Here is a 25,901-nt window from a genome sequence, read left to right on the forward strand (position 1 = left end):
TGTGTCCCAGTCCAGCCCAGTGTGCCCCAGTACATCTGAGTGTGTCTCAGTCCAGCCCAGTCTGTCCCAGTAAATCCCAGTGTGCCCCAGTTCACTGCAGTGTGTCTCTAACCCTGCCTTTGTCCCCAGCCCCCCGTGGCTGACCAGGTGGAGCTGATGCGCCAGTGACGCTCGGCTGCCTCTCTGCATGTCCAGGTGAGAAATATGGGAGGCTCCTCAGCCCCCCAAAGGAGCCTGGCAGGGCCCTGGGGGGTCCCTGAGCCCTCTGCAGTGGGCAGAGCTTGGGCACAGCAGAGGGACACGCAGGGGACTGTCCCTGCTCCGTGTCCTGGGGCAGCTGGACAGAGCTGCCCCCAAGCCTTGCCTTGCACTGGGGGCTCTGCAGACCCCCAGGCTCACCGGGAGGGCAGGGAGGGGCTCGGGGAGGTGTCAGAGCATCCCGGGCTCAGGGGCTCTGGGGGCCACATGGATCTCAGCATCCAATTCCCTTCTCCTGCCCCAGCTCCCTGCAGACAGACGGGGTGGGGACAAGGCCCCTGCCATGTCCCTGTGGACACCGAGGGTGACGTTTGGGGCTCTGTCTTTCAGGACTGGAAGTGGTGGTGACACCCGTGTCCTGGGCCCCTCCAGCGGCATGAGGAGATGATCATCCCTGGAGGACCCCCCTGATCCCCTGGGTGCCCTGGCAATTTCCCTGCAAGAATCAATAAACCCCTGCAGCAAAACAAATGCTCTGTGTCTGTCTGGGTGGGTGTGTTCCCACATCCACGGGTGCCTTCCCGTGTCCATGTGTGTTCCCACGTCCCCTGGGGCACCCGGTGGTTTGGGGGCACAGCGGGAAACAGGGTCTGACTGGGGCTGTCCAAGCACCGTCCCCAAGGAGCACAGCTTGGTGTCGGGGCAGGGGAGGGTCAGGGACAATCAGCCAAGGCCCCTCAGTCCTTCCCTGGGCTCTGGGAGGGATGGGAAAGGGGATCAAAGGAACCCAGCAGGTGTCAAATGCCCCCAGATCTCAAGGGCCAGGCTCGGGGCTGAAGGGATGGAGAGCAGCCCTGCATCCAAGGCCATGGGATAGTGGGGGATGAAAAGCAGGATGGGAACCAGCAATGGGAGCTCACAGCCCACAACCCCCCCGTGTCCTGGGCTCATGCCACAGCGTGGGCAGCAGGGGAGGGGGTTTCTGCCCCTCTGCTCCGCTCAGCTGAGACCCCTCCTGCAGTGCTGCCCCCAGCTCTGGGCTCCTCTGGCTGTCTGCAACGCACCCGCCCGCAATGGCAATGGCTTGGGGGGATTCCCCTGCCAGCCCTGGCATCTCCTGCAGCTCCATGGGCTCCTCAGCACAGCAAAGACACGCACCTCTTGGGGCACTTCCAGAGGAGGCCACCAAGGGCATCCCAGGGCTGCAGCACCTCTCGCATGGAGACAGGCTGGGAGAGTGGGGGCTCTTCAGCCTGCAGAAGAAAAGGCTGTGGGGAGACCTCCTTGGGGCCTTCCAGTACTTCAAGGCAGCTTTTTAGAGACATGTGGGCAAAGGGTTCAGTAGGGCCTGTCACAATAGGACAGGCAGTGAGGGAGTTAAACTAAAAGAGGGGAGGTTCAAACTAGAGAGAGGGGAGAAATATTTGATGATGAGAATGAAACACAGGAAGACATTTGCAGGGAGGTGGTGGATGCCACATCCCTGCAAACATTCAAGGCCAGGTTGGACGGGGCTCTGAGCAAGGTGATCTAGGAAAGATGTCTCTGCTCCCCCTCCAGGGGATCCCCCGCCCTGTGCTCTTGGCTACTGCAGTGATGGGCAGTAGCCCATCTCAAAGGATGCAAGTGCCCAGAGAGCAGAGGGAACACACAGGACCTCTGTTAGCAGGGACATCTTCAGGTGAGATGGGAATAGTTTGGATCAACACGCTCAGGCTCCACTGTTTTGCCTCTCTGTAGTTGCACACAATGTTTGGAAGAGACTGATAACCACGAGGTCCCACAGTGTCACAGGGTCCCCTTGGTGACAGGAGGTCATCAAGTGTCCCATGGACTTGTGGGGGTAGAGTTTTTGGAGGTGTTCTCTGACCCAGTCTTCTTTGAGCAAGGCAAGGCCTTCCTTCCCACATTCCTATAGCCTGGTCTCCTGGGCCAGAGATCCCTGAGGGTTGGTCTTGTCAGTGCAAAGGTGTTCAGTAACTCTGCCTTCTCTGCATCCTTGCCATGAGCAGAGCGGCTCAGGGGGCTCCTGGGGGTCTCTGCACATGAGATCCCCCTCACACTCTTAAGGGAACTTCCCAGGCTCACCATTCCCAGGACTCCCTGGCAGTCACTCTCCCACCAGCCCAGACTGGCACTGCTGACACTCAGGCCCCTTCCCAGCAGCAGCAGCTCCAGTGACCCAACGGGTCCCCTGTGACTCCCCACAACCCCCACTCTCACAGTCAGACCAGGTTTCCTCACTGCTTCCACCCCAGGTTTCCCATGGCAGAGTCTCTGATGTCGTAAAAACAGTAAAACAATTTATTTCTTGTGAAGAAACACAGATACAGGCTGAGCTGGTACCTCGAGGAAGGGTCCTTAGCAAAAAACTCCTTGGAGTTTTATCCCCTCACACTCCAAGCACACAAACTGCTCTTCCTGCTGAGTCCTGGGCTCCTGCCCTGTCTCCAAGTGTCTCTCCCTTGGCTGCTCCAGGGTCAGCAGCTCACGGCCTTTGGGCTGAGGCCCCTCACCCAGAGCTCATCCCACAGCTCCAACTGCAGCTGCTCCCTGAGCCACCTGCACCCACGGGATTCCTCAGCCCTGGGCACCACAAGGCTCCTGACAGTGTCCCAGGGTCCCTTTGGTTCCATGAGCCCCCACAGTGTCCCAGGGTCCCTTTGGTTCCATGAGCCCCCACAGTGTCCCAGGGTCCCTTGGGTTCCATGAGCCCCCACAGTGTCTCAGGATCCCTTGGGTTCCATGAAGCCCTGTGGTGTCACAGTGGCCCCTTGGTTCCATGAGGTTCCACAGTGTCCCAGGGCTCTAAACGGGACATGATGGGGGAGGGGCACAAGATCAGGCTTGTTCCGGGAAATCTGTGGGATAACATGAAAAACTTAGAGGGACAAGGTACCCGTGAGGGCCCCTCTGAGGTGACTCTGGGATGGAACAGCCACACTGGAGCACAGCTGATGTCTCACAGAGGTGAACCAACTCCTGGGGTAATGGAAGCCAACAGGGAACCATCAGAGAAATCCCCTCAGAGTAAAAGGAGGCTCAAGAGGGAACAAACACCTCGATCAAGAAATTTCCCACTTCAGTCAGCTTGGTGCCAAACTTGTTTTCACAGACAGTTACTGTCAGAGTTGATCATTACATCACTGAAACTTTAAGTTTTGCCAAATTAACCATGAGAAACTTCAATGAAGAAATCCTGGGGGAACTAAAATCTGGACACGTGGAATCCAGAATTTAGAGCCCTCCAAGGACATGTGAAGTAACCACAAGATAAAGGAGACTAACAAAGATAATCCATCTTGTGCTGGAAACTTCCTGCCTGGTATAAGTAATAATAAGACTGTTCTTGCAAAACTTGTACTACAGTCCTAATTGGTTTAGCAGTAGAGTAGAAAGTTACTGTTTATGCAGCCTTTGACCCCATTTTGAAGCAGCCTTTGACCCCCATTTTGAAGCATCTGTATAGTTTGCTGAGGAACAAGAGAACCCAGCAGCTGCAAGGGATAGGGAAGCCCCTGCTTTGAAGTTTGGTGATCAACTCCCTTCATTTGTGGCCAGAATGGGACAGTTCATTGGGTTCCTGAGACTGTCCAGAGACAGGTGAGAGGGGAAGAAAGGGTAAGGAAATGTCCTAATCTGGAAAGGAGTCCACAAGGAAAGACTGAGGAATCTCATCAGTGAGTAAATGTGGGAACTGGGGGAAAGCAAAAGGAAAATGCCCAAGGGGGGCAAAAGTTCAGTGCCCAAGAGAGGCAAAAATCCAGATAGGGGATGTGGCAAAAAGGGTGACAACTCTTATGCTCCTCCAGATATTCCCTTAGGTAAAATGTTGGAATTCTGTGGTGATGCGTGGTTCAAGCAAATTTCTTCCATAAAACTAGAGCATATGAAAGAAGGAGAAAACCAAAGCAAGTATAAATAGGAAATGAACTCAACTCAAAAGAGACATTATAAGTCAGAATAACAATTTAATAAAATAATACAATAAGTACAATTATACAGACAAACAATTGGTTTTAACCCACAAACCCCAAATATATAACCCAGCACCTTGGGGCATGAACAGAGTGGTGTTCTTTGGGCCCCCTGAGTCCAAAGGAAAAGGTGAGGGGAAAACCTGTTGGTGAGAGTGCTGTTGCAGTCTGGTCAAGAGTGGTGATTGCAGTCCAGCTGAGGGTGGTGGTCTCAGGCTGGTTGAGAGCGGGGAGCTGCAGTCTTCCTCTGGATCCCACGAGTGGTAAAAAAGGTTCCAAAACTCCAAGTTTATATATTCTCCAGTTCAGGCAGGAATGCTCCGTCCTTCCCTCAGAGCGGGGTATTCCATAAAAGGGTGTGAGGACAGGAACATATTCCTATCTCGCAGGCCTCTTAATGCCTAGTTTATAGCCTGAGGAGTCAGGCTCTGTGTGCAGATGGTGTAAATGCTCTATTGATAACAGTTTCTGGGAAATGGCATGGAAGGCTATAGAATACACAGTTTTGGGTTACACCCATCCAGTGATGAACTGGTCTCAGCTGTCCTAACTAGGACATCGGGACACTGCAGAAACTCCTGAAAACAGAGGAACCTGAGACTGTGCAGAACCTGAGGACAGAAAGGAGCCATCGGGACACTGCAAAACCTCGTGGAATGAAGGGGTCACTGCTTCACATCTGGGTCTTGTGGAATCAAAGGAAACCTGGGACACTGGGGAAACTCATGGAAGCAGGGAGACCCTGGGACACTGTGGAGCCTCACGGAATCGAGGGGCCATGGGGACACTGCAGGACCTTGTGGGGCCAAAGGAACCCTGGGCTGCTGCAGAACCTCACGGAGCTGGGAAGCTGCTGTGTGGGGCCCCCACGACGAGTGGCTGAGGCTGCTGAAGGAGAAGGTGAATGAAGCCAATTTGCAGAAGTGGAAGCCGTGGGCAACGCCACTGAGCCCCCTTGCCACGGTCAGTTACCATGGCAACCATCATATGTTCCCATTGTGTGCTGGGTTAAAAGTAAACCGGAGGGAGAAATGAACCCACCCGAGGGACTACAAGTCAGACTTATAATTTACTGAGAAGATTACAATAAATACAGTGATACAGAGAAAACTGGTTTTAGCCCACAAAAATAGCTGTATAAGCCAGCAGCCTGGGACAAGAACAGAACAGTGCTGAGCACCACGTGGCCCCCAGGGTGCAAAGAAAAAGGAAAGGAAAAGCTGTTGGTGTAGATGATGGTGGCAGTTGTGTTGAGGTAATGATGGCAGTCCTGTGGAGAGTGCCAATCCCAGTCCTGTTGGAGTTCTGGTCCTCCTCTCCATCCCACGAGTGGTAGCAGAAGTCCCCAAAGCCCAAGAGTAAATGTGCTCAGGTTCAGGTGGGGATGTCCAGCACCTCCCCCAGGGCGGGGAGTTTCCCAATGGATGATTTAACTCTGTGAGTCCCGGGGTATTTTTGGAGTGTGTGATGGTCTGGGTGTTGCAGCTGCCTGTTCTGCCAGTCCAAGGCGGCCCATTGGCAGAGATGACCCCTCAGGCTGGGGATGAAGGTGCTAATGCCTCCCCGAGGGGAGTTATCCCAACTGAGTCCTGGGTGTGAAGACAAAGGAACACTCCTTGCACAGTTCTTTCCCAGCCAGCTGGTCGGCTGAGGTGTCAGGTGGTCCCTGGGCAGCTGCTGCAACGGATCCATTGTTAAGAGTCCATCAGAAATGCCACAGAGGGTGTAGAATACACAGTTTTGGTTGTAGCCACACAGTGATAAACTGGTCCCGATTCTTGCAACTAGGAGAGATTGCTAGGGTCGGTTACCATGGCAACCATCATACACTCCCATTGCAACGGTCAGTTACAATGGCAACCATCATTCATTCCCATTGCTGTGGTTGGTTACCATGGCAACCATCACACATTCCCATTGCTACAAACAGTTACTATGGCAACCATCATACATTCCCGGTGCTATGGTTGGTTACCATGGCAACCCTCATACAGTGCCATTGATACAGTCAGTTGCCATGGCAAACAGCAGAGATTTTCATTGCTATGGCCGGTTACAATGGCAACCATCACACATTCCTGTTGCTACAGTCAGTTACCATGGTAACCATCATACAGTCCCATTGCTACAGTCGGTTACCATGGCAACCATCAGACATTCCCATTGCTACAGTCGGTTACCATGGCAACCACCATACATTCCCATTGTTACCGTCAGTTACCATGCAAACCATCACACATTTTTCTTTGCCATGGTCAGCTACCATGGCAACCATCGTACATTCCCATCGCTATGGTGAGTTACCATGGTAACCATCGTACATTCCCATACTACAATCAGTTACCATGGAGTCATCATACATTCTCATTGCTACGGTTGGTTACCATGGCAACCATCATACATACCAATTGCTATGGTCATTTACCATGGCACCCATCAAACATTCCCACTGCTACGGTCAGTTACCATAGCAACCATAACACATGCCAATTGCTACAGTTGATTACCATGGCAACCATCATACATTCCCGTTGCTAAGGTCAGTTATCATGACAACCATCATACTTCCCACCAGCACGATCGGTTACCATGGCAACCATCAGACATTCCCATTGTTACCTCAGATACCATGGCAACCATCAGACAGTCCCATTGCTACCGTCAGTTACCATGGCAACCATCAGACAGTCCCATTGCTACCGTCAGTTACCACGGCAACCATCAGACAGTCAGTTACCATGGCAACCATCAGACATTCCCATTGCTATTGTCAGTCACCACAGTGTCCTGGTTAGGGAGCAGAGGGGGCAGTTTAGCGCCTTGTGGGTGTCACCAAGTTATTTATCCTGTACCATCCATGCCATCCCGAGGGCTGTGCTTCCAGCAGGAAAAGCCGGGGCTCTGCACCACAACTGCTCCATCCTGCCCCGCTCTCTGCAGGGCAGGGACTGTCAGCATCACTCCTGCGCTCCCCGTCCTCTGCCCCACTGCTCCCCCTCACATTTTCCCCAAATCGGGACGATGGACCTTTGGTGCTGAAAGGGGAAACCACGACGGGCCGTGGTGCTGAACCAAAGCTCTGAGCAGGACGGGGCGGTTGGGGGGCAGCCTCAGCCCCCTCAGCCCTCAGGTTGGGAGGAGAAGAGAGGAGCCAGCGCGGGACTGAGCCCAGGGAGCGGCTGCGCCACACGGCCGGGACGACCCAGCTCCCGGGGCTTGGCTTGTCCTTGGTTCTCCTTGTTGTTGGGCTGAGGGGTTGGACACGTTACCCTTGGGAGCTCCCCCACCGCATTGCCTTTGTCCGGGGGCACCGCACGGACACGTCACTTGGGGAGCACCCAGCATCTTCTCTGTGTGCCCGGTGGTGACCCCTTTTGGGAGTGAAACACCTTCTCTTTCTGGATACTTTTGCAGCTGATATTGCTGTTGTGACTGTGCGTGTCTTATTCCATTGCTCTGTGCTTTTAGTGAATTGTTATCTCCACCCAGAGTCTCTGATTTTTTGTCCCTCCCTCACCAGAAGGGCCGTGGGAAAGGGAGTGACTTAGGTGAATTTTAATTTCCTGATGGTGCTAAAACCACCACACCTGCCATGCACCAGGAAAGATGGAATGATGCAGTGGGTGCTGGGACCTGCCAACATTGGGATGCACATTTAGCAAAGGCCACCTGGTCACTCAGCACTGGGGGATGTGCCAATCGGGCTGGCCCTGTCCAATCCAAGTTTTTACGTGCCATGTGTTGCAAAGCAATTTAAATTAGTAGTAGAATGGCTAAGGCTTAGTAGGAGAGTAGGCCTAGAAAGCAACACTCTAAAGTAGTGAGTTAGCAACTTTGTTTGTGGAAACCATAATCAAAGGATCTAGTCAAGCATGTATATAACGATTTGTTACCTAGGATGTGGTAAAGGTCTGTTAAACAGTTTCTAGGGGTAAGACAACTTAAGCAGATTTATGATTGGAGTAGATGATTATTAATTGTTATCAGTATGAAGTATGAGCTTGTTTGTAACTGCACCTGGTTTGCTGTGGAAACTGTAACTGTTTTGCTGTGGAAACTGCACGTAAACTTGTTTGTGTATAAAAGCTGAACTGAGAATGAGGGTCTCCGGAATCCTGACTTGGGGCGTTAGCCCGCAGGTTCCCGGGGCCCCGAATAAAGCACCGCATAAACCGGCACTCTGTTGGTTTGTGTTTCTTTTGGATTACGGGCAACAGTTTTCTGGTGACCCAGGTATGGGACTCCGGGGGTAGCTGGGGCGGTTCACGAGCTGATCCACTCCATGCCGGCAACCAGGTGATTTCTGGGGAGACATCGACCCGTGCCCGACCCTGCGCCCGCCGGACAACCATCCAGGTAAGCCCGGAGGTGCTTTATTCTTTTAGGTTTGTTGGTTGAGAGCCTGCCTATAAGACGGGACCGTGAGTTTCCCGCTGGGTTGGGCAAAGGTACCTCGGTTGGGAAGCCTAGGCGCTGGTCGTAAGACGTAGTGAAAGCCGCGCTGTACCAGCACTCGCCTCTCAGAGGGAGAATTGGCGAGTTGGTTTTGGTTCTGGTTTTGGTTTTGGAATATGTAATTGGTTTATATTGTTGTGTTATTGCGCTGGTCGTAAAACGTATTGGTTTATATTGTTGTGTTCTTGTGAATTTGATTTTGAATTCAGACTGTGGTATATGTGTGTGTGTGAGAGTCAGTATGATGCCATTTAAAACCTTTAGGGCATTATCTTGTGCAGAAAATAATATCCCTAGCGATTCTCCACTTGGTTGCTTGTTAAAACATTGGAAGGAAGGAAATTTCGGATGAGAGTTAAGCAGGAAACAATTGATTGATTATTGTAATAATGTATGGCCTCAATATGAGACAGAAGGAATGCAGTGGCCTAGGAATGGTTCATTGACTTTGGAAATTATAACCCCCTTGATGCGATATTTACGAGAGAATGAGATGTGGGATGAAATACCGTATCTAGATTTGTTTTATTATTTAGAACATAACACTGAATGGCAAAAGGAATGTGGTATGTTAGTATTGAAAGAATTGGAACTGGATGATGATAAATGTAAAAAATGTCAAGAGCAGAGTATATTGATATTGAAAGGATTGGATGATAAATATGAGCGGAAAATACGGTTTTCAGAACCAGAGGAGGATGTGTCTTTGTTAGTCTCCCCCGGTAGAACTCCAAGTGCGCCCCCGGGAGATAGTCTCCCTTCACGTGTGAGGGCACAATCACCCACCATGCCCCCGTTAGAATCGTCCTCGGATGAGGAAGAAACGAAAGGACGAGGATGTGATTTTGATAGAACTCCACTAGCAGAGCGAACTCGGAAGGGGTGAAAAGAAAGGGGAAGGAGTAGAGAAAAGAGACGGGGAGGGGGAAGGGAGAGAGACGTTTCGCTCTCACCCCCTAGATTGATGGCCCCTTTGCGGGAGGCAGTTGGAGCGGACGGGGGAAAAGTCATGGTAAAAGTTCCTTTTTCACCTAGTGATTTATTAATTTGGAAACAGTCAGCTGGAACATATAGAGAAAACCCGGAGCGGGTGGCTCGTATTATAAAAATGGTTATAAAAACTCAAAATCCAGACTGGAATGATTTACAAGTATTGTTAGATACGATTCTGGATTCAACAGAAAAGGAAATGGTATTAAGGTGATGGTAGAAAAAGCGAAAGAAAGAATTCGAACTTTGCCCCGGGGGGTGCGGGGAACCGTGAATGATTTTGTGCCGCGGGAGGATCCCGAGTGGGATCCAAATGACGACAGAGATTATAAAAGGTTAAGAATTTATCAAGAATTATTGGTAGAAGGAGTACGAAGTGGGATACCAAAAACGTTGAACTGGTCAAAGTTATACTCAGTAAAGCAAGATAAGGGGGAATCCCCTTCAGCCTTTTTGGAGAGGTTAAAAGAGACAGCTCGGAAATATACAGATTTAGATGTTGAAGCTGAATCAGGGAAATTGCAATTAGCATTGGTTTTTATGGGACAATCACAAGAAGATATTAGGAAGAAATTTCAGAAGTTGGAGGGTGCGGAGACAAGAGATTTGGAAAAATTATTAGAAGTGGCATGGAAGGTGTACAATAATAGAGAAAAGGAAGCTACTAAGAGACAACAGGCAAGCTTGTTAGCACTCCTGCAAGCTTCAGGAGGGAACAATGGGGCCAGTAGCCATAGAGGAAGAGGTCGTGGTAATAGGGGAAGGGGAGGAATGGGTAGAGGATTTAACAATCAGTCGGGATTTGGAAATCAATATGGGGGAGGACGTGGTAGGATAGGACCAAATCAATGTGCTCTTTGTAAAGGACAAGGACATTGGAAAAACGAATGCCCACTGAATGCTGGAAATGGAATGAATCCGTGGAGTCCCCAAAGCTTTGCAAATCCACAAAACCCTGTTGGTATGGGCACGCCACAAGGTGTCGCCCAAGCATTTATGTTAGGGAATTACGGAAGACAGAGTCGGCTAGATTCAGATTTAAAGGTTGTTTTGGAAGTGGAGGAGCCGACGGAATTTAGGATAGATACTGGAGCTAGTTTTTCGGCAATGAATAAATTGATGGGACCATTAAGCGACTCAACTGCATGGGTGGTAGGAGTTTCCGGACAGGTAGAGGAAAAGGCGTTTCTGCGACCCTTAGATATCAAATTTAGAGGAAAAGAGCTAGACCATCAATTTTTGTATATGCCTAACAGTCCTGAATGTTTACTAGGAAGAGATTTGCTTTCAGCCTTACAAGCTAAAATTATATTTGAAAAAGGGAGAGTCAAACTGGAAATTCCGGAAGAGAATCTAGCAAAAATTTTTGTTGTGAAAGAAGTAGAAAAAGAAGAGATACCTCAGGAAATAGAACCAGCTGTAGTGCCTTGGGTATGGGAAACAGGGGTCCCTGGAAAATCCAAAGCTGCTACCCCAGTTAGAATAGAATTAAAAGAAGGAGCACGACCAGTTAGAGTGAGACAGTACCCAATTAGTTTAGAAGCCAGGAAAGGAATAGCCCCCATGATCACACAGTTTTTAATTTTAGGGATATTAAAAGAATGTGAGTCAGAATTTAATACTCCCATTTTTCCGATAAAAAAACCAAATGGTAAGTATAGGTTAGTGCAAGACTTAAGAGCAGTAAACCTTATCACAAAAGATATCCACCCGGTTGTAGCTAACCCTTACACCTTGTTAACATCTGTTTCTGAGAGATTTCAGTGGTTTACAGTGATTGATTTAAAGGATGCCTTCTTCTGCATACCACTGGCACGGGAAAGTTGGAAAATCTTTGCCTTTGAATGGGAGAACCCAGAGACTGGACGAAAGCGACAGCTTACTTGGACTCGGTTACCACAAGGATTCAAATGCTCACCCACGATATTTGGTAATCAGTTAGCAAAGGAACTTGAAGAATGGAAGACCACTCAGGTAAAAGAATCTCCTTTTTCATATATAATACTTCAGTATGTTGATGACATCTTTTTGGGAGCTGAAGACCAGGGACTTTGCCGTCAATTAACCATTGAACTGTTAAACATGCTGGGACAAGCAGGCTATCGAGTCTCAAAAGAAAAAGCACAACTAGTAAAACAGAAAGTTATTTATCTGGGATGTGAAATCTCCCAAGGAACCCGGCGCTTAGGAACAAATAGGGTTCAAGCAATATGTGCTATCCCCTGTGCCCCAAAATAATCAGGAATTAAGATCTTTTTTAGGAATGGTCGGGTGGTGCAGACTGTGGACTCCCAACTTTGGACTAACTGCCAGACCCTTATATGAGGCAGTAAAGGAGCCCAAGCTGACCTGGGGGACGAAGCAAGAGAAAGCGTTCCAGGAATTGAAAAGAGCCCTCCAGGAAGCACCTGCCTTGGGACTGCCGGACCCAACCAAGGAATTTCAGCTCTATGTCTGCGAGAGACAACAAATGGCTTTAGGAGTCCTCACTCAGCGACTAGGATCCTGGAAGAGACTGGTTGGGTATTTCTCCAAACGGCTAGACGCAGTAAGTGGGGGATGGCCAGGGTGTCTCAGAGCTGTGGCAGTAACGGTCATTTTAATACAAGAAGCACAAAAATTGACTCTGGGAAAACACATGGTAGTGTACGTGCCCCACATGGTCATAACAGTTTTAGAACAAAAAGGGGGGCACTGGCTCTCATCTAGCCGTATGTTGCAGTATCAAGCTTTGTTAAGAGAACAAGATGATGTTGAACTGAAAATCACTAACCATCTCAACCCAGCAGAATTCCTTAGGTCTACACAGGAAGAAGAAGAAGGTATCCTGGAGCATGACTGTGTAGAGACCATTGAACAAGTCTACGCGAGCAGAAGAGACTTGAAGGACGAACCATTGACAGATCCTGACTGGGAGCTGTACACCGACGGATCTAGCTTTGTGGAGAATGGCACCAGGTATGCTGGGTATGCAGTGGTCACTCTACGACAAGTGATAGAAGCAAACGCACTACCCCCAGGTACGTCTGCACAAAAGGCCGAAATATGGGCATTGGTGAGAGCTTTAATATTAAGCCAAGGAAAGAGAGTTAATATATGGACTGACTCCAAATATGCTTTTGGGGTAGTTCATGTTCACGGAGCGCTCTGGAAAGAGAGAGGACTTCTTACTTCTCAAGGGACAACGATTAAACATCGGGAAGAAATTTTACAATTGCTAGAGGCAATACACAAGCCCTCAGCAGTGGCAATAATGCATGTTAAAGGACATCAGAGAGATCCCGGACGAGAATTTCGAGGTAATCGACAGGCTGACCAAGCGGCTAAACAAGCCGCAAGAGAAGTATGGACTCAGATGGTTCTTTTGCCTGTTCGAAATAATCCAGCAATAGCATATATGGAAGAAAAACCACATTATTCACAGGAAGATGAGAAATTAGCTCAAATGACAAATGCAAGGAAAAATGTTAAAGGGTGGTATATTTCCCCCATAGGACAAGTGATTCTACCTGTCAGAATAATGAAAGCAGTGCTTGAAACAGAACACAATAAGTGCCACTGGGGTGCAGAAACATTGGTAAAATTTTTGAAAAATGAGGTTCTCTCAAACCAGATGTTAACACTAGCAAAAAGGGTAAATGCAATGTGTCCTATGTGTATAAAGAATAACCCAGTGGTCAGGAAGCAGGTGCAGATGGGAAAATTACAGATAGGTCAGTTACCGGGAGATTACTGGCAAGTAGATTTTGCTGAGTTGCCTAAGGCCCAATCCTATAAGTATTTGTTAGTATATGTCTGCACCTTTTCAGGATGGCCTGAGGCTTTTCCTTGTAGGACTAATCAGGCAAAGGAAGTGGTAAAAACTCTCTTGAGAGAAATCATTCCAAGATTTGGAGTTCCCCTAGGGTTGTCCTCTGATCGAGGACCACACTTTATAGCAGGGATAGTACAAGATGTGTCGGTTGTATTAGGAATAACATGGAATCTCCATACGCCATGGAGACCACAGTCTAGTGGACAAGTTGAAAGGATGAATCAGACATTGAAAGGTCAATTGAAGAAAATCTGTCAGGAAGCAAAGATTCCGTGGCCCCAAGCAGTATCCATTGCCCTGTTGAGAATTAGGATCAAACGAAGGGAGAGAATAGGAGTAAGTCCATACGAGATATTGTATGGCAAACCCTATCATGCAGCTACCTACCAAGGGGATCCTCATACAGTGGGTGATCAAGCAGTGTTTAATTATGTGTTATCTTTAAATAAGACTCTCACAGCCCTCAGAGGAGCGTTGCAGTGGAATCGACCTTTGCCCCTGGAGAATCCAGTGCATGACATTTCTCCAGGAGATCAAGTCTATGTGAGAAACTGGTCGGTGGAGCCGCTGAAAGAAACATGGGATGGTCCTCGCCAGGTGATAATGACGACCTACACGGCAGTAAAGGTCGAAGGAATCGACAGCTGGATCCATTATACTCGGGTCAAGAAGGTTCCAGTCTCGTGGTCGGTAGAACCTCTCTCACCCACAAGGATGGTATTTCGAGCCAACCATTGAGGATCGTAGTGTTCCTGGGGTTGATAAGTTTAGCAGAGACCACCGTGAGGATTGAGACCCCGGATCCTTATTTATTTGTACCAGAACACACTGATGTAAATTTAACTTGTCTGTTTTCAGATGACCAGGGAGCTGAATTAAAGGATGTCCACGTCAAGTGGAGATGGAGAGATCAAGATCAAATCATGACAGAAGGAGTGACAACAGTTTGGGATGCTACACAACAAAAAGGTTACACCGTTCTGCAGGTACCCAAAGTGTCCAAAGCTATGGAAGGGACATATATGTGTGTAGTTTGGATTTGGGAAAGTTTTGATTATGGACATATAGAAATACAGACAATAAACACAACTCAGAAAACGGTGACCAAAGTGGGAGTTTTACCCCCTAGGAAACAATCAGACATGTGGGATGGTCCTCCCTTAAAAATCAATTGTACCTTCCAATTTGATGATTGTCGAAAATCAGTTAAAGTAAAGTGGTGGAAATTGAATATGGCAAATCAATCTTGGGAATCACAAAGTCAAGGAGTTAGCTGGTGGTCAAATAGTAAGGGAGGCAAAGGATGGCTGAATATTTCTAATTCCAGAGTAGGAAAGACAGAAGGTACATTTCTTTGTGTGGTCTCATGTGGAGAAGAAAAAGATCACGGGATAAGGACAGCAGTAGCCGTACCACATCAAGGAGTAAGAGTCAGACCAGAACACAGTGTTTACCCGGCCCAGGAAGGAAGAGATCTGATTCTAAGTTGCAAAATTCCAGAAGGACAGTATTTTGAATATGAGTGGTGGTTTAAGGGACGAAACTTGAAAGTTGGAAAAAGACATCAGATTGAGAAGAGAGCAGATGCAATAGTTTTGAAAATCAAAGAAATACGAAGAGAAGAAGATGAGGGCCAATATACTTGCTGGATAAGTAGAGATGACTGGTGGGATACTGGAATTACTGCCGTCCACGTAAGGACTGAAAGAATAACCCGACAAGTAAGTAACCTAGAGATTCCAGATAGAGAAGTAGAACAAGAAAACCTAGTTGTAGGCCTAATTCGTGATTTTGGGAAAGTACAGAATGTCACAAAAATCACTGCATGTCTCCCTATGCCTCATGCTGCAGGAGACCCAATCCCATGGGGAATAATTCCAGTACCAGAAATCCCCAGAATGTTTAAGAATACTACATGGAATTGCAGATTTGTAACTAGAACATGGAATGAAATGACAGATGCATGTTTATTGAGAGACAAAATGACTAAAAAACAATGTGAACAGATGCCTGGATATTTTCGTTGGGTAGAAAGTGGGAAAATTGGAAAGTTAGAAGGAAATTGTTTGATCTCAGGTTCAGTAACACACCCATGTTCTAAAGTACAAGCTCAAATAAAACGAGAAAAACAAGAAGAAGTGTGTCAAAATACTACTAATTCTACAACCATGGAAGAATGGCAAACAATTTGGGGACCCAGCCTACTAGAGACTTATAGTTATATTGGAAAAGTACAGTGGTGCATTCACTGGAAAGGGAAAAAGAATCAAACTTATTCTACAGGAAATAGAGGAAATCATAATTGGAGGATAGAAACACGTGCAAAAGAGAATTGGAATTGTACTCGAATATACACATGTGATACCCCAGACGATGAGAGAGGTTTAATGCCAGTTAAAACACTCTTGCAGTTAGGATGTGAATGTCGGGGATATAATCATACGATTAAGGGATCTGTGAAAAACATTGATTGCCGTACCACCACAGTTAGGAGTCCAGGAAATTTGGTGTGGGTAATGGGACATGGTCAGTGGACCACCCACATGCCCATAGATGGTCCGGTTGTACCTGTCACACTAGGGATACCTACTCTCTGTCCATTCTGGAAGCAGGATAAGTTAACATCAGTAGAAATACAACCACGAAGGAAAAGAGAAATTAGTAAAGATATTGATGACCTGGGGTTGGGAGATTGGCATGAACCATCAGCAGGAGTTAAATTTGGATGGGCATTAGAGTCTCTGTTTACACCAATCTCAACATACCGGAACAGAGAAATGTTGTTTAAATTAATGGGACAAACTGAAAGGTTAGCAGCAGTCACTAAGAAGGGATTTAAAGATCTAAATTTACAATTACAAGCCACCTCTAGAATGACCATACAAAACCGCATGGCATTAGACCTGATATTACTCAAGGAACATGGAGTTTGCGGCTACCTGCATGCAAAGGACGAGCATTGTTGTGTACACATCCCAAATGTCACTCAGGAAGTAGAAAAAGATATTAGTCAATTAGAACAAATTGACGAGAATGTTCATGAACTGCAAAAAGAAGCAGAACACAATTGGATAGGACAATTATTCAGCTCCCTAGGTCTTCATGTGTCAGGATGGATATCTTCTGTTATCCAGTACGGAATATTGATTGTGATAATTATTGTCATAGCCATAACTGTTTACAAGTGTCTTTTAGGAATGATTGTAAAAGAAGGTCAACATACGAGACACATCATGAAAGCTATAACAAGAAAAGAAGTAATCTCACCGCAAAATGGATCACCTCCTATCCATCAAGAAACTGCAGCCTGAAGATTGCTGTATTTGAGCATCCTTGCAAGCAAAGCCTGAAGAATGCTCAAAAGGGGGGACATGTTGCAAAGCAATTTAAATCAGCAGTAGAATGGCTAAGGCTTAGTAGGAGAGTAGGCCTAGAAAGCAACACTCTAAAGTAGTGAGTTAGCAACTTTGTTTGTGGAAACCATAATCAAAGGATCTAGTCAAGCATGTATATAACGATTTGTTACCTAGGATGTGGTAAAGGTCTGTTAAACAGTTTCTAGGGGTAAGACAACTTAAGCAGATTTATGATTAGAGTAGATGATTATTAATTGTTATCAGTATGAAGTATGAGCTTGTTTGTAACTGCACCTGGTTTGCTGTGGAAACTGTAACTGTTTTGCTGTGGAAACTGCACGTAAACTTGTTTGTGTATAAAAGCTGAACTGAGAATGAGGGTCTCCGGAATCCTGACTTGGGGCGTTAGCCCGCAGGTTCCCGGGGCCCCGAATAAAGCACCGCATAAACCGGCACTCTGTTGGTTTGTGTTTCTTTTGGATTACGGGCAACACCATGGAAAGGGATAAAGTTCCTGCAGTGCACATTAAAAACATGCTGAGAAGACAGTCTGAGTTATTCCTGCTTCAGGCAAAGGGAAGTGCACCCGTGGGATTCACGTGTCTCAAGGACATGGATGCACTTGGTGGGGAAGGAGGGAAAGATGGGAAATCCAGTGTGTGCCTCGAAGGGACTGGATTTTGGGTGAGAACAGCCAAGAAATTCAGTTGTCTTACGGTGGTAACTCTCTAACTCTGCATTCTCACTGCTGTGGCCGCTCTTTGCCGTGTCAGGGGTATTACAGTGAAAATCACTGAGAGAAATGAACAATGAGCTTGGAGGAGACCAGACAAGCACAGCGGTGATGGAACAAGAACTGGCTGCAAGAGGCAACAATCCCACAGTAGACAGCATTTTTCCTGCCCTGAAAGAGTATTTTGGCAGATGGAGCCTAAAATCCTGGACTAAATGAACTCAACAGACTTTCATAGACTAAGCAATGAGATCTGTGGGTTTCTATCAAATGATAGGAAAGGTGATGGTGGAATGTATTGGAAAGTGTGGGATCTGACATGGTGTAAATGGTGTGGAATAAGGGGTGGACACCAGCCTTGCCTTGGCTGTTCTTCCTAGTAGATTGGGTTAATCTTCCTATAGATTAACTAGAGATTAATTCTGAGATGGAGTTAATTTTCTTCCTAACTAGAGAGTTAATTTTCTTCCTAATACCTGGTGCAGGGCTGTGGTTTGGGTTCCGTGGGAGAACAACATTGGTCACACACTGATGGTTTGGTTGTGCTTACCCTCATCAAGGACTTTCCAGCTTCCCGTGCTCTGCCGGGTGCACAAGAAGCTGGGAGGGAGCAGGGCCAGGACAGCCGACCTGGACATTCCAAAGGGATATTCCACACCACAGAACATCATTCCCAGTGGATCCATGAGGAGGGGTTGTGCAGGAGGGGCAGATCACTGCTTGGGGTGTGGGGCACTGGGCAGTGTGTGTGAGCAATCATGCTGAGCATCACTTGTTCCTCTGGGGTTTTATTCCTCTTTCTCTTTCTTTTGTCTCCCTTTTCAATACAGTTATTATACTTTTTATTATTTTCATACTTTACTTTGTTTCAGTTATTACATTTTTCTTAACGCAGAGGTTTTGCCTTTTCTTGATTCTCCTCCCCCTGTCAGTGCAGGGGGAGGTGGGGGGACTGAGTGAGCAGTTCTGTGGCACTTGGCTGCTCACTGGGGTTAAACCACACAAAAAGGGAATGCACAGGAGTGGAGACCCTGCTGGGATGTGCTTTTGATATGGTTTGAAGCTGGCTCCCTGCCAAGTTTCCAAACCTTACCACCAGAAGTCGTCCCCTCCCCCTCCCCAAAACCTCAGGGAGAAGAGGGAGAAAAAAAAACTAAGAAACAAGAGAGAGACAACCAAAGTGAGATATATAAATATATTTACACTTATACACAATTAAAATATACAATTTCACAAGGGAAAGGGAAGGGGGAAGGGAAAAAAGGAACAAAACTAAAATAAAATATATAGATATCCCAATTAGTGACCCAATATCTAACAACTAAAAGAGTTAGCAAAGAAAATAGCTCACTACTCTCCTGGGACAACCGAGAGTCGCTCCGGAACGATCGCCGGCAGCCTCCGTCTCCCAAGGTCGGCAAGGCCCAACCAGGCCTCGCTCCCCAACACGGCAGATCAACAGCAGGGAACCTGCACCTCCAAGCCACCGGAAGGAAAGAGCGAAGGCCTCTCCTCCTTTCTTCTTATAGTCTGGTTTACGTAAAAATCGTAGGGAATACTGGGTAACCCTTCCTTGGTTACAAACTGGTCACCAAGGAAGGCCCAGCCCAAACCACCACAACTTTGTATTCAGGAACTGCCCAGCACCAGCTGGATAGAGAAGGGCCAGACGTTATGTCCCTGCAGGGCTGGGATTCACTCCCTGCCCCAAAGGCCCCCAATGTGTCTGAGGAGCCCTGGGTGGTGCCTGTCCCACAACTGCTGGGAATGGGGACGGGGTCCCTGCACAGGCCCTGTGCTGTCCATGGCAGCTGCTGCACTTGTGCTGCAGAGCCCTGGCACCTCCCCTGGCACTACAGGCCCCTCTTTGGGTACTAAATTCAGGTTCAGCTACCCTGAATTTTGTTCAGCAATGAAGGGATGTCCAGGAGACAACTGCCATTGTACTCTAAGGATGTGTAGAAAATACCCTGATAAAGAACAGGAGAGAGACCTCTCTCCCTGCATTTGGTCAGCTGAGCACCTCTGTGGGCTGCCCTGGACAGGAGGAACAGTGACAGGTTCCCCTGTCCTACGTGTGGGCACCTTCTGCCACTGAAGTTGGCCAAAGCAATGTCCCAGCAGCCTCCAAGAAGATCCCACAGCTGCTGCCCTGTGCCTAGGAACTGCTGCATTGGAGCCTGCAGTTCCCAGCAGGAATCTCGGTCACCTCTGGCCCCTCAGAAGTGACCAGGGCTTTGTGTCCCAGCAGGTCACTCCTGGCTTTGGTCTTCATTCATTCCCACAGGAGGTGGGACAAGGAGTCTAAGACATTTTAAATAATTGCATGATCCACTTTGTGGGTACAAAGCTGAATTTGACACAACTCTAGCTATATATAGGGTTCAGGGAAGGGGGGACATACATTGTATTCACATTTGAGGTTGAGGGTCCAGGAAGTGCAGGGAGATAATTTTCTTCAAACAGATAAACAGATATTTCTTTATCACAATTACAACAGGAGATGTGGCAAACAAGGTGGTAAAAGGATTTTCATGGAGGCAGCAAGTCTGCTTAATTAAAAGATAGTATAAAAATATCAGGTGGTATATGTAAACAAGCTTTCCTTGTCTGTCTTTCAATTCCATGGTTTCTGGCTAAGATAATTTCTTATCTCTGCAGTGTCATCTGCCCCAACAGGAGTCACCTGCAGGTGCCTGTTTTGGGCTCACTGAACTGGGGCAGGAGGAATCCCACCCCATGGGGGCTGTGGAGGGAGCTGAGTGTCCTTCTGGCCCCAGGTCTGCAGAGCCACAGGGAGACACCTCTGTTGACTCAGCTGAGTCCCTTCCCTCAGTGCAGGTGAAGGAGATCCCTCCTGGGCACTGTCTGGGTTTCCTGTCTAATGATGGGACATGAAAAGGGGACTCTTGAACTTAACTCAGTGTCTGTTTGGAGAAATGACCCTGCTGAAAGAAGTGTCTGTGCCCAGGTGAGAGAAGGAACATCATTATTTCCTTCAGCTGTGTCCCAGCAAGGTCCCCTGGAGCCCCAGGGACACTTGGAGGGATCCCTGAAGGGCAGAAGTGCTGCCTGGGGCTGTTGCTGTGCTGCTGAGCTGGGCCAGGCTCCTGGCACACAGGGAGCTCCTGGCAAGCTCTGCCCAGGAGCAGCTCCTCTGCACAGCCCAGCAGGGCTGAGGGCACTGCCTGCAGCACCCAGGGCACAGGAGAGAAGGCAGAGAGATGAGAGGCAGCCTGGGCTGGGAGGTGACTGAGCTCTCACTGTGGGAGAAACCTTCACGGGATTTGAATGAATATTTCTCTGGCTGCAGGAAAGTTCAACTTCCCTTCCTGAAGGCATCTCCTAAAGCTGTCACATCCCACAGCTTCTAGGATCTTTCAGCAGGACTCTCCCAGTTGCTGCAGTGCAGGGGAAGTGGCCATATGGCAGAGCAGGGCAGGAGCTGCAGGCAGCAAGGGCAGAGAGGAGAAGGGAGCAGGAGGTTCAAGGGATCCTGGGGTGGGAGGACAGGGCAGAGCTGCTCAGGGGAGGAACCTTGCCAGCCCTTTGCCATGATCAGGCTCTGGCTGCAGAGCAGTGCAGGTGAGTTTCTGCAAGTGCCTCTCCCAGCTGCCAAATGGCAGCAGTGGCAGGAGCTGCCAGGATGGCTCTGCTGGATTTGCTGGGGTGCAGCAGGAGAAGCTGCTGCAGAGCAGGACTTGCTGCTGCCCCATCAGAGGCCCAGGGCCAGAAGGTTCCCTGTGGCAGGGCTGGCTGTGGGGTGGGAAGGTGGGGGTGCAGCCAGGGGTGCCCAGGGCTGTGGTGCAGAGCAGGGTCCTGCCCCCAGGGCTCTGTGTGCTGGGGCAGGGACTCTGCTGCCTGCCAGGGGCAGCTCTCAGCCCGGCCAAGGAGCTGCCACGGGGCTGGGGGAGAAGGGGTGGGTGGAAGGAGTGACCCCTCAGGGCAGGGCAGGGCAGGGCTGGGCAGGGCCCTTCAGCTGCAGGCTCAGGGCTCCTCACAGCTTCAGCTCCACCTCCTGCCATTTCCAGGGGCCCTTCTCAGGAAGCACATCCCCCCAGAACACCTCCCCCTTCCCAGCCACCGCAGGGGTCTGGGATCTGCTCTGCAGCCCCTGCCCAGGCAGAGCTACCCCTGGGCACTGGGCTGGGGATGGCTCTGGCAGCACTGGCAGGGAGCTGAGCTGGGCACAGGCAGGGGCTGCTGGCAGGAACAGCTCCTCACCCAGGGACAGGCAGGCAGGGAGAGGCAGCTGCTGCCACAAGTGCTGGGCAGGGGGATGTGGGCCCCTCCCTGCTGTCCCTGTGGCACAGACCCCTTCCCTGAGCAGCTCCTGCCTGGGCTCCTTTCCCAGCCTAAGCAGAGCCTGTGCCCTCAGGCCATGGCCCCTGGGCTGTGCATTGCCCTGCAGCAGCCAGAGCCCAGGCAAGGACAAGGCCCCCATTTCCATCTCTCTCTGTGTGTCCCTCCTCCCTTGGCAGCTGCATTGTGGCATTTCCCTGCCATCCCCTGTTGTCTGGGCTGTTCTTCTTCTCACCATTGGCTTTTCTCAGGCAGTGCAGGGGCTTTGGGGTGGCAGGTTCCTGTCCAGACACAAACCCTTTGGGTGCTGCTGTGGGGATGTCTGTGGGAGCAAAATGCCCAAGTGCCCTCCAGGCAACTTCAGGACATTCAGCTGCTTCCCCGGGTGTCCTGCAGGGTGTCCTCCAGAAGGGCACAGCTCTGCCATAGTATCTCTCTGCTGCCTGGGATCCCCATGGAGAGGACACCTCGATGGTAAGAGCCATAGAAATGCTCTGGGCAGCTGCAATGGTCCCTCTGTGCAGCAGTCTGGGAGAAGAAAGAGGAGATCCTAATCAGGCACCCTGAGAAAAGACAAGGAGTCCGTCAATCTGCTCTTTCAGCCCAGATTCCTCTGCTCCCAGAAAGGCCCTGTCTCTTTTTAAGGGAGCTCCTTAGTGTGATCCTCCCTCAGCTCCAAGCTGCCAGCGAGGGGCGGCTGAGAACAGGAGTGATGGCCAGCGTAGTTCTTCTCTCTGCACTGAGACCATCCCTTTGCCTCCCAGGACCCACGAGATTTCACTTGGAGAACATTAGAAATGTCAGGGATTTCACCCATCCAAATTCACTTCTAAATGTGCCAAGTGAAACTGTAACAAAACTACAGCAAATCCCCTCAGCTCTGCTCTGCAGTTGGGCAAACTGTGAACAGCAGGGCTGGAGATGCTTTGATGTGTCACAGGCTTTGATGTGTCACAGGCACATTTAATCTCGGATCACCCCGTGTTCCGAGTTGCCTCTCACAGCAAGGAGGATTCCTCAGGAGCCTGTCACAGGGTCCCTGCTCTCAAAGCCAGCAAAACCCAGAGCTCAGGGGAGAGGGATGCAGAGAGGTCTTCCTAAAAAGAGAGACACATTTTGCCAATAGAGTCTGACCTGACTCAGTCCTGCCTTTTCCTCCTCAACAGAAAACCACACCCTGAGGCAGCCCCAGAGTTGGAGGCAGCACTGCAGGAGGGGTCTCAGCTGAGCGGAGCAGAGGGGCAGAACCCCCCTCCCCTGCTGCCCACGCTGTGGGATGAGCCCAGGACACGGGGGGTTGTGGGCTGTGAGCTCCCATTGCTGGCTCCCATCCTGCTTTTCATCCCCCACTATCCCCATGGCCTTGGATGCAGGGCTGCTCTCCATCCCTTCAGCCCCGAGCCTGGCCCTTGAGATCTGGGGGCATTTGACACCCGCTGGCTCCTTTGATCCCCTTTCCCATCCCTCCCAGAGCACAGGGAGGTCCAGGTGCTCCAGGGGCTGCCCCGTGTGCCCCCTGCCTGTCCCAGCCCCCAGCAGGGACATTCCACGATGCCCCAACCTGCACTGCTCAGGATGCACATGGAGGGGGTGAAGGGGATCTCGTGTGCAGAGACCCCCAGGAGCCCCCTGAGCCTCTCTGCTCATGGCAGGGGAGCAGCCAGAGAGGCACCGGGTGTGCAGGGGCTGGAGAAGGAGGGGACATGGACATGGGAATGCAGGCACGGAGATGGGAACACACACATGGAGATGGGAACACACCCATGGAGATGGGAACACACCCATGGAGAGGGGAACTCTGGATCCCTTTCCCCACCCTCGACGTGGGGGAGCCCAGTTGTAGTTCCATTTCCATCTGAAGAACCATTCCGGCGTCTTGAGGGACAGGGAAAGGGGACTCCAGCGACAGGGTTTTTCAGGCCCCGAGCCTGGAGGGGAGAGGTGCTCCCCCCTCCCCCCACCACCCACGTGGCTCCATGGCAGGCACAGAGACAGCACACCGGGCGTGGAGAGGAGGCAAGAGGGTGTTTATTGTTGGGGATGTCACATTTATAGGGTTAGGGAGAATCACAGGTTAACCAATTAGAAGTCTCAAGGGGCTTACAGGAACACCCAATCACAGGAAAGGGTTAACAAGGACCAATGGGACACCTCAGGACACCTTTCCCAGGACATTCCTGCATGGGAGATAACAGTTGCTGTGGGGGGTGTTGGGAAGAAGAAACACGTGTTTACAAAGAGACCACAAAGAGCCATCCTAAGACATGTTCAAACAAGTTTCTCATCAGACTTAGTGCTACAGGGAACGCAGGCACGGAGATGGGAACACACACATGGAGATGGAAACACACACATGGAGATGGGAACACACACATGGAGATGGGAACACACCCATGGAGATGGGAACACACACATGGAGATGGGAACACACACACAAGATCAAGCAGAGTAGCTTTGCTGAAGGGATTTATTGATCATTCAGGGGAAATGCCCTGGGGCTCTGAGAAAAAACAGGGGGTTCTTCCAGGGATGATCATCTCCTCATGCCACTGGAGGGGGACAGGGCATGGGTGTCACCACCAGACCTGAAAGACAGAGCCACAAACATCACCCTAAAGTCCACTGCAACATGAGAGGGGCCTTGTCCTGACCCCTCTCCCTGCAGGCACTGCTCACCTCAGCCATCCAGGGATGCAGCCACGCGTTTCTCACCAACAAGACCCAGCACCTTCTCAACCACAGGGGGCTGGGGACAAAGACAGGCTCAGAGACACCCTGGGTGCAGTGGGATGTATTGGGAGCCTGGGGGGAGAAATGGGATCCTTGGGAAGGTGCACTGGGGTATACTGGGGCAGACTGGGATGGCCAGAAGTGTCATGGCCATGTGAGGGGAGGACCCGCCTCAGGCAGAACTCCTGGTACCCACCTGAGCCATCTTCAGGATCCCAACGTCCACTAAATGCAGCTGGAGAGAGACCAGGAGCCCTGGCTGGTCACTGGAATGTCCCCGGTGCCAGGTGAGGGATGGGGGGACCAAAGTGTCCCCCAATTCCCAGACTGGATGCCCTCCAGTCCCCCCGGCCCACTCACCTCCCGCAGATCATTTTGGGTTCCTGCCAAGAGTGCCTGGGCAAGGGGAGCAAAGGTTTAAGCAGGATTGGCCCCTGTGGGGCTGGGGGAGGAACACGGGTGTCCCCAGCCCCCCCAGCCCAGGGCTGCCACCCGTCTGAAGGGGAAAATCCCTTCTGCTCCCCCCGCTGCCACTGCACCCAGTTTCACCTCCAACCCCTGTGCCTGCAGGGCCCAGGGTGGGGATGGAGACAAGGAGAGCCAGGGGAATTCAGGGCCTGCAGGAGGGTGGGGGGAGTAGGAGGGGACCCAAAGATGCTGAACTGGGGGGAACTGGGGAGCCCACGGGACTGGGATTGGGGTGTTGAAGGGGCCCTGTGTGGGATGCAGGGGAGGGGAAAGGAATTCAAGTGTAGGGACATGGGGACTGCAAGGGAGAGGCTTGGTGGGGACAGGAGGAGGAGGATGGAGGAGGACAAAATCTAGGGCACTGGGAGATGGTTGGGAGTGGAGAGGGAGTCAAGGAATGGACTTGGGAGGTACCAGGGCAGTGGCCTGGGTGAAAGGCAAAGGTCTGGAAAGAAAAGCTTTGGGAATGATCAGTGGGAGGATGTTTGGGGACCCTGGGTAGAACACAGAGCAGATCCTGGGGAGGAGATGCCTGAGGGGACCAAAAAGGATGGGATGGGAGGCCCAAGGGGTGGGATTTGGGAGCACCATTGAAAGAAACAGGTGGGGGCCCTCCCAGCAATTGACAGTGGACCTCCCTTGTCAGGGATTGCTGAATGGCTTCCTGCTGTTGCATCTTTCATTTCTTATCCAAAATCACCCAAATAGTTTTCAAACAGTGCCTGCCAATGGAGCTTGAAGGCACTCGTTCCATCAAAGCCATACCTGTAATTCAGAGGCATAAGTAGAGAATGTAGATTTGTCTCTTAAGGTGCTGTCTCATTTCTACTAGAGGTCAATTAGCATCATGTAAAACATGATCATTAAAATTGAAAACT

At 50.0% G+C, this 25,901-nt stretch overlaps 1 protein-coding gene and 1 long non-coding RNA gene across 2 annotated transcripts in view; both read left to right on the forward strand.

Annotated features, from left to right (window-relative positions):
* The window catches only part of LOC135404839 (POTE ankyrin domain family member B-like), a 199,655-nt gene that overhangs the window by 66,274 nt on the left and 107,480 nt on the right, over window positions 1–25,901 (forward strand). The window lies entirely within an intron of this gene.
* Window positions 119–729, forward strand: LOC135406220 (uncharacterized). The gene is made up of 2 exons (XR_010426237.1): window positions 119–195; window positions 589–729. It is a non-coding gene; the product is annotated as an uncharacterized LOC135406220 (long non-coding RNA).

Source organism: Pseudopipra pipra, chromosome W, assembly GCF_036250125.1.
Source record: "Pseudopipra pipra isolate bDixPip1 chromosome W, bDixPip1.hap1, whole genome shotgun sequence".
Lineage (NCBI taxonomy): Eukaryota > Metazoa > Chordata > Aves > Passeriformes > Pipridae > Pseudopipra > Pseudopipra pipra.